We start from the raw sequence: 10,514 nt of genomic DNA on the forward strand, positions 1-10,514 counted from the left end.
CTCATCCCCGTCAATGACATTTGTTACTTATCTCCTCACCCCCCGTCAATGACATTTGTTACTTGTCTCCTCACCCCCGTCAATGACATTTGTTACTTGTCTCCTCACCCCCGTCAATGACATTTGTTACTTATCTCCTCATCCCCGTCAATGACATTTGTTACTTATCTCCTCACCCCCGTCAATGACATTTGTTACTTATCTCCTCACCCCCGTCAACGACATTTGTTACTTATCTCCTCACCCCCGTCAATGACATGTGTTACTCACTCCTCACCCCCGTCAATGACATGTGTTACTTATATCCTCACCCCTGTCAATGACATGTGTTACTTATCTCCTCACCCCCGTCAATGACATTTGTTACTTATCTCCTCACCCCCGTCAACGACATTTGTTACTTATCTCCTCACCCCCGTCAATGACATGTGTTACTTATCTCCTCACCCCCGTCAATGACATGTGTTACTCACTCCTCACCCCCGTCAATGACATGTGTTACTTATCTCCTCACCCCCGTCAATGACATTTGTTACTTATCTCCTCACCCCCGTCAACGACATTTGTTACTTATCTCCTCACCCCCGTCAATGACATGTGTTACTTATCTCCTCACCCCCGTCAATGACATGTGTTACTCACTCCTCACCCCCGTCAATGACATGTGTTACTTATATCCTCACCCCTGTCAATGACATTTGTTACTTGTCTCCGCACCTCCGTCAACGACATTTGTTACTTATCTCCTCACCCACGTCAACGATATTTGATACTGATCACCTCACACACACCCCCCCCCCCCCCCCCTCACACACCCCACAACCCCCACCACACACACCCTGACCCCCACAGCCCCACCACAAACACACACCACCAACAAATTACAAACGTTATCAGAACGCTACTAGGCTTGAAACAGTCGCCGAAACACTGCAAACTTCAGGTCCAAAACACAGCTATGATATCCGTATCAATGCATCACCTTCGAATAACCAATTATTGTTTCTTTCATTTTTCTAGTCACCATCAAAGATGGTTGAACTTGTATATTTTCTTTCGGCAGCTTATAACGGGGTTTCGCTGTATGCCAGTTGATGGACAAATGTTTTTGGCAACCAATATTTTCCAGCAGGGAAATTCAATAACCACATTGCTTAAACAAAACGACTGTATTATTTTGTAGTTGTTGTTGTTGTCGTGGCTGTAATTCTAACAAGATGCCACGTTGATAGAGCATATTTTCTGACAGATGATGGAACACTGCCAACAAAGGTTGCAGACAGCGTAGAGGGTGCCCAGTATCCAAATTATCAAAATAACAAGCAGTCTACAGACAGCGCTCCAAAAGGTAATGGGCCCGTATCAGTTTCGAGGACAATACATTTTATTTTAAAAAAACCAAAATACAATGGCATCCCTATCTCTCAAATAACCTTTTTTTAACAGTTCGTATCAATCTTTTTTTTCAGTAGAACCAGTCACCATAGAAACATACTGTTTTTTGTCCACAAAGAACGCATCATCAGTTCACGTGCACCAAGGTTTTTTATGCCAACTAAAGAATATCTTTGTTTACACTGCTATACGAGTCTTTCTATCCACTAAATAGAGTAATTTATATTCAGATATAAAAGCCCTTAGTTACCCCTAAGCCCCCGATATAGTCGACTTCCTTTACTGGGCCCCACCCCCTCGTATTGTTACCCTGGGGCAGGGGCCACTGTGGGAGGTGAAGCATGGCACGCGACTGAAATAAGCCACGCGACTCCCACGCGACCCGGATTGAGGCTCACAAAGACGAGGTTAAAGGTCACCGAGAGACTGCCATGTTAGCCTGGTACAAAGCAACGGTAATGAAAGCCAAAAGACTTCAAGAGAATCGTGTTTGTTCATTCGTGTCATGTTTATTTGTGATAAGAGATGAATAATGTCAGTGAACTGGATATTATTTGATTTTCGAATTAATAATCATAAAGTTAAAGACACATGTCACATTTATTTGTTTGAGGGAGGGAGCCGTTTGCAAGGTAACTTGTCGGGTATGAACGCCAGTATGCTAAGGCTTAGACCCTGAAAATAAATAATTTTGAGAGAAACAACTACATTTAAATTGAAATGAGACTCAGTGACGTGGGGATTTCTAAACCCATGTTAAATCTAGACTTGCTTCATTTAACATTACAGTAAGTGCTAGGCTGAGGTGAAAATACTATGGTTGTTGGTAATACAAGCAGCGATCAAGCCCCTGAAATTTAGCTGCGAACTCGTAGCAGTGTACAGCTCCGCTCTCACTACATGTATCTTCATCAGTCATCAACTATTTGTTAAACATAGCGCTGATAAGTCCGATGTTGTTACCCTGCATGGCGCAGTGAGGGGATCAATCATAAATCACGGACTGTTTGTTTGTTTGTTTGCTGTTTAACGCCGAACGCAGCAATATTCCAGCGATATGACGGCGGTCTGTAAATAATCGAATCTGGACCAGACAATCCAGTGATTGACATCATGAGCCTCGATCCACGCAATTGGGATACGATGACATGACAACCAAGTCAGCGAGCCTGACAACCCGATCCCGTTAGTCGCCTCTTACTGATTTTTGCATTGGTCTTCACAAGCTCTACCAGAGTGTTAATTATTGAATATCGTGAAAACCGGTATACCCTTCCTTTACAATTCCCCTCTGAATACAGCCAAACCACTCCCTTGAAATTGATTTGAGTTATTAGTCTAAAAACACGAAAGGATCGAGGTTACTGCTTCGGTCGCTGTTGCTATGTTAAAACATCGTGACACTGATTGCTGAAATAGTTCATAGCGCCGTAAAACAGAACTCACTCACTCATAGTAAAATCGAATGCCTCTTTTTTATGCCGCTTTGATCAATATTTCAAATAAGTCACTGCTTAATGTGGGAGGACGTTTACTACTACTACTACTACTACTACTACTACTACTACTACTACTACAACTACTACTACTACAATAATCATATAATCATAATAATCATCATCATAATAATCATACAAAATGGATATTTGTAATGCGCTATGGTCAAAGCAGTAACGCCATTATAACCCCGGTCAAAAGATCAGTATACCCTCGATTTTCTTTCCCAGCTCCCTGGGGAGTATACCTTTTCCGCTTTTCTGAAACACGAAAGCACGGGCGTGGTGCGAAGAAACCAATAATCTTAGCCAAGGTGAATCTAGGAACCGAGAAACGATCAGAATGTCCCAACACATTATGCTATGACAATGATTATGCGAAAATAATGATTGACATGTCCTAACATGTCCTAACGTGTTCATATTTCATCATACAAACGTTATCGGAACGTTACTAGGCTTGAAACAGTCGCCGAAACACTGCAAACTTCAGGTCCAAAACACAGCTATATATACCCGTATCAAATGAATCGATGATTGACATGTCCTGCCGGGTTCATATTTCATGATTGAATGTCATCGATTATATGAATTATTCATTATATCATTAGTTTTCTTTTTTCTCATTATTGGCATTCGGTATTTTTGTAACATTTTTGTCGCACACATGTTTGCCTCATAAATCAAGGCAATCAAATAGTTTATTATAGAAACAGATCCGAAAATCAATACTGATAAGAGATTCTGTAGAGCAAATATTTCTGCGTGTGACCGTAGTTTATTGTTTATTCTTGACTTGAAATCAATGTAGCTGAATCCCGTTGATCAACAAGGAACAGCTGATTGTCAACTTTGGGACATATTGTGAACTAGCCATAAAATCGATATCAGCAATGTCAGATATTAGCACAGTTTCTTTTCTTTTCTTCTGAAAGTATTATTTTTATCCACAATAAAACTATCTCTTCGCAAATTATGATTTAATTGCGTCCTTTTGTGCCCTCAGAAAATAAAAATGCCTTAAACGTTTCGCTATATAATAGTTGTCACGGGCATGGTGCTGACAAACCAAGAAACATAATCGAATCTTGGATTAGTACCACAATCACAGGTTGCTGGAACGCCTAAGGGACGCAACTCTGCACAGCAAACTGTGGCACCTCAGACGACCTGGTCACGTGGATCATTTCTTTCAAGAAGAAGACGAAATGGAAAATACTGAGAAGAATAGATTGTAATATTAGACACATCAGCTGCTGATTATATTGATATACAAGTCTGGGGCAGCAGTGATGACAGGTGCCAAAACGGAATAAGGGCGGAGGGTAGACTTGGTCGTCAATCATTTCATTTGACAGGTATGTAATTAATAAATAACCACCAATAATAAATTCCTTCGAGACATATGCGAAGCGAGAAGTGACAAACAGTTAAACGACCCAACAGTGTCACCCACATAAATATTTGAACATTTTAAATGATGCGAAATGCCACGACCCGTAGGCCATAAAGAGACTCAAACATCCTCGCCTCAACTGGTCACCTGTCGTTGCGCGGAATGACCTTTCCGCTTCCAATTACATTGTCTATAGACAGGAGACAAGTTCAGCACAATGACAACTGATGATGAAATCGGAATCCCGACTCTGATGATCCCCACCCAAATGGATTTCCTCCCTGCGTCATGGGGATTTATGGCTGCTGGTCACGATAGGGTTGCGAACACCTGCGGTTAAAGGCGGACATTGTAAAACCCGCATGAAACCGTACCTCTATTTTCTTGATAATTAACTGATCAGTCAGGACGAGGAACTCTAATGAGACGCTAATATCAGCTGAATAATGAGTGATTGTTATATAATCTGTTATAATACTTAAATCACATAAGCATAAGTTACATCATTAGGATATGTTTTACCGATACTTGATATCATATATATTGATTATTAGACTTTCATGCCCGCCTGCCTCACTACCAAACACCTGCCTCGCATCCTTTTATTGCTTACAGACAAAGAGAAGGACCAGGTGCGTTCTCGTATTCCTCTCCTTGATTAATTACATCATATACGTAGTCTCTCCTTTGAGAGGCATTTTGAAGTTGGAGCACTAAATAAGGAAAAGGTGTATGGATGAACAACTTCCTTATCCCAACGTTGTTCTACCGTGTATCACAGCCTGGTTCCCTGGGTATGCTGCGCTGGTGCGACACTGCGCATCCCAGGGAACCAGGCTGCCGTACATTGATGCTTCGAGTGAATCACATCCATCAACAGTTGATGTACGGAGATGTCTTAAACAGTTTGTTTAGATGAAAAAAATCATAAAAAATATAATACCTCCCGACTCACAATTGAAAAACAAACTGATTGAAAATCTGACAAATAAATTATTGTGGCCTTAAGTCTATATTATATAACACAGTCGAACTTAATCTCGTTATTTCGAACGAGAAAATAGTTCCAGTTATCCGGGGTTCGAGACAAAGTGAATTTCCGAAAACCAAACATCAATGAGATGAGAGATTATTACGTGCAGTCTAGTCATCCCTAGATTGACACCACGAACGTCGACAGCCATTTAACACATTATACAATACATGTACATTATTTTTAATAATATATTTATCCATTTGTAACATTGTATCGGAAATTAGAATCGTCTCTTTATGCACATTTGATATCGAGAAAGGCCATTTTAGTGTGTACTGACTTCATGTACTGTTTATTGTTATAAAATATAATGGAATTGCTGACCTATATAATATTGACCATTCAACCTTTAATTGTTTGAGTGTTTATCACTTCAAAGAGTTCCGATTCCCCTGGCCATTAAAGTGACCGCAAAGTTTTTGTAAAGGGTGATGTTATCGTGAAAATAATGCGTAAAAACAAACTTTGATGTTTAAACACATCCGCTTATCGTAAATGTCTGAATATATATGATATGTTTATAATCCAAAGGACTATTGACTATTGGTGCATGGTTAATACCGAAGTAGGGACGCTTTAGGAAATATTTAGTGAATAGTGTGTCAGTACTAATTGGAAGTGATTCACAAAGCCACGTGTTTGGTCGCAATTAGCGATCTAATAAATGAGTACACATACAGTCATATACAGTGAAACCTGGTTAGCCCGGACACCGTTAATCTGGAAACCCACCCGCTTGGAATGGGCATGAGTAAACACCGTTGTGGACTTATCTGTACCCGTTAATTCGGTAATGTGTTAATTCACTGTTAAAACTAACCACTTAGTCTCATTAGGGAACTGACAAATACCAGAAATTCTTAGTGAGTGGGTTGGGTCTAATGTTAAGTTTAAATTAAGATGGGAGGATAGCCCGTAGTGTAGACTGTCTCACAGTCCCTGAACCATATTATTTTCCCTCCCTCCCTCCCAGCCCTTACTGTATGCTATAGCCCAGGTCTAGATTTTCCACAGGTCCTGACGCCCCATCTCACTGGGGTTTCTTTTCACTTTAAATAATGTTGCTTGTTTCTATCCAAATTATGTAGCGTTAGCCTATCCGAAGTGGGGTAGGTCATAGCTTACAGCTTTGGTGAAACCGATAAGCACGGGTATGGTGCTGACAAACCAAGGATCCAAACAACACATCAACGATCAGCGGATCCTGGTAGGTCAAATGGTGGCGCTTCACAATACTGGGGTACCAGAGCCCCCCCCCCCCCCCCCCCCCCCCCTTCAGGTAATAATAGATAGATGGAATAAATATGAGTTGACATACAGTACGCTTTTAAAAAACTCTTAGAAACATGTTGTCGATATTAAATGATGTTTTTAATCCATGAGGCGGCGAGCATTTCTTATAATCTCATTGATTTCTGGCGATCTCATAACGACTAGATCATGGCCGCAACACACAGGCTCCAGACATTATGTTGGCTGCAGTCTGCCTCCCATATCCTATGGAGAAGAATTTAAAACATTAATCCAACTCAAGTCTAGAAATATTTGGCAAGTCTTGATTGCTCCTGAAATTGAGACTGTTCTGGGCTCCATTTAGATTATTATTTATTGTATATTGTCTATTAATTATAATTTATTTCTGAGACTTAAGGTCAGTCTGTATTGGTTGATGTGAATAGTCACAGGATGAAACACTAATCTTTTAAAGTATTTTCTTTTAATATGTATTCAACAAGACAACCAGTTAGTCCGTTAATATGTATCACCTGAAGTATGTGGACCTTTTATCGAGCAAATTACCTTGCAAGATATCAGTTTAAGATATCCTTGGTCCTGGACAAGATACGCCATATATGTTTCGCACCATGACTGCGGAATATCTGCAGTTAATTTAATCAAAACCAGTCCAGATGATGAAATTACACAAAAAGAGCTGGCCATATTTATTCCACGTATATGAATATTAGAAAATTAATATATTAGCTTATCTTCCACACGACGACACACAGCAGTCCGCTGCCGACAACAAAATAGACGAAAAAACCCAACGCAAACAGGACGTGTCGCTTTGAAATTAGGCTTTCTTAATATTATTTATTTTTTACATTTTGCGTCAAGTGTTTTTGAGAGTCATAAACACGTCGATACATCAGTCTAAAGTTCTGTCAGGCGTGAATACAACTACTTTATCAACGTCCTTCGGGCAAGACTTCTATGCACGGAAACAAATTCTGCACCTGTGACCAGAGTGCTGAAACAACCAAACGTAAACTGCCGCAATCAATACAGGGCTTCAGGCCAAGGCAGATTCATGGGCTAAGAGGCAGATGGCAGGGGAGGTTCGAGAGGGGGAGGGGTGTATTGGGGATACGGTGGATACTAGCACGCCACAGATGTACTTTATGACTTTATCAGACAGTGAGGGATAGGGGGAGGGTTGACGCAGACGGGGGTCACACGTGAGTGCTAGTACCTTATGGTCATCGGGGTGGAACATATTTGTCGCCCAACTTTAGAACGTCATCGATTTCGGTTTGTTTGATAAAACTGCTACTTTATTTTTTTAAGCGGTCACTGGTCTAACACGGTTTAATGGTGGACATAAAATATATATCTAAACAGCAATCAGGCAACCTGACACGTCTTGATGAGTCCCCCAGACAAGGGCATATTGTGAAGCCATCATGACGGTTTTCGAGGACGGCCCGTGAGGACCACTCTGGACAATTAGAATGTAGTTGAAACATTGTTTATTGTGTATTTTTTTAAAAGACGCTATATTTATCTCCCAAAATATAAGGATGCTTCTCTCGAGTGAAATACCACTTCATGCCGAAACACCTTCAGTCTATCTCAGTGACATTAAGATCACGAGTGAGTGAGTTGGGTTTAACGCCGCTTTTAACAGTATTCCAGCTATATCACGGCGTGTCAGCTTAATGTGGGAGGAAAGCCCGAAGCGTTGCAGGTCTCAGACGTTTACCACTTCGGTGAAACCCACGAGCACGGGTATGGTGCTGACAAACCTAGAAACATAATCAGGATGAACCGGGATTCGAACCCTCAATCATAGGTTTCTGGCGTGTTCAAGGGACGCAACTCTGCACAGCGAATCGCGGCGCCTTAGACGACTGTGCCACCCGTGCCCCCTTAAGATCACGAAATCCATGCAAGAAATACATAATAAATCGAACATTTCTCAATTTATTATTGTTTATTTTATCAGTCTATGCTATATAGATCCCTGTTTTTTATTAAAGACACTTTGTCGTAAACGTAAACGGAAGAGCTAGACTAACATTTAGTCCCAGAAATAAAGTTGTCTTATTTAAAAATATGTTTCTTCCAAATATAACAGAAAAACTAAATGGAGCCCAGAACAATGCTTAAATTTTAGGCCAAAGGCTGTCGCAATCTAGACTTGCCAAATCATTCTAGACTTGAGTTGGATTTATTCTCTAGGGTTTCGGGCACTGACTACGGAAGAGCTTGCAGTGCTCGTTAAATTACGTGAAAGGGAAACAGTTTTGAAACTGTTTTCTGTAAATGTCCATGGAACTGTAGATTTTGTGTGTTCCCTCATTGCCATAGCAACCGTCACTGATCAGACCAGGGAGAGGATATAAAAGTATGAAGGCTAGCCTGTCTCATAGTCCCTGAACCATATTATGTTCCCTTCCCCCCAGCCCTTACTGTAATGCTATACCCCCAAATGAAGCAAGTCTAGATTGTCCACTGGTTCTGAATTTCACATCTCACAGCCTCTTCAATTTAATTCATTATTTTCAGAGACTAAGCGTAGTTTATATTAAGACATGTGTGGGATTGCGGCATATCCACGTCCTTATCATTTATGATTGTAGTTATAATAGTGACTGTGACTGTAGACTCTCTTAATAGTGAAACTAAAATGATTGTGCTCATATACATTAAATGACTACTGATATTGAAAGTAAGTTTCCCCGTGAAGATCTAGGTTAGAATTGCTCGGCAACAAGCCATGTTTGTAGTAAGATGCGACAAACGGAACCGCGGGTGGTCAGGCTCGCTGACTTGGTTAATGCATGACGTATTTCGTAGATAGATGCTCATGATGTCAATCACTGGATTGTCTGGTCAAGACAAGAAGTTTATTGTATGAAAGGCCTCCGGCCTATATACAAATACACACAATGTATACATACTTTCAACATATATGTGCGTTCTAGGAGACATTTGTATTTACAAGTTCTTGCCGAATATTGAGTGCTTGATGGAGAAATTGAGCTAGACTGTATATTACACCAGAAGATTGATTAGACATAAGTGATATAAGGGATGTGGTACATTGCTGTTTAAGGTATTTAGCGGGTACAAAACGTTTTCGGATATCTTGGTAAAACTCACAGATAAAAGTACATGAAATTCGTCCTCAACACCCATATCACATAATGGACACAAACGCATAGATTTTAACGTATTTTGTCTTCTTCCGGTATTTACTCTAAACTCCAAAGTCGATTATCTACAGACCGCCGTCATATAGCTGGAATATTGCTGAGTGAGGCGTTAAACAATAAACAAACACACATTGGCCACTTACCTAGACCCTATCCTCCATTGTACCCATAGTACGTATTGTAGGAGGTGCCTCAAAGGGAGATTAGGTGGTCACAATGACGCCTAAGTCTACACGCTGACCTATGCGTGTATACAGGAGGCAGCACATGGAAATCGCGAATTACATGCACTAGATTAGCCGTTTGTACAGATGATATAAGATCTCGGAGCAACCCTGTTGTCTGTATCTGATGTCGCCACCCCGCTTGTCTCGCATTACGAGTAACTCGATGCTGTTACTGTCGACGATCCCCAGATGGTTGAGTTATCGAGATGCCACTGTACGGGGCCACATTAAAAGACATCTCATCTGTGGGTATCTATAGGTGACACAGGTCGATCCTGAACAGTAGATACTTGGGCCAGACCCGATTGCTTAGTGGGCAGTTCAATAGTTCGATGTCAGATAACATTCTTAATTCTAAGTTTGGACGGTGGTGAGTGTCAACAGATCTCAAAGATTTCCCTCCGACAGAGAAAATGAAGAAAATCTCTGCGCTCCTGCTTATAATATTTTATTAAGATATTTTTACAACTATTTCTTTCAGTAAATATGTTCATTTGAGAGACTAGAGTAAGTCTAGCAGTGGTT

The sequence above is a fragment of the Haliotis cracherodii genome, unplaced genomic scaffold (genome assembly GCF_022045235.1).
Source record: "Haliotis cracherodii isolate W230 unplaced genomic scaffold, xgHalCrac1.p SCAF_4, whole genome shotgun sequence".
NCBI lineage: Eukaryota > Metazoa > Mollusca > Gastropoda > Lepetellida > Haliotidae > Haliotis > Haliotis cracherodii.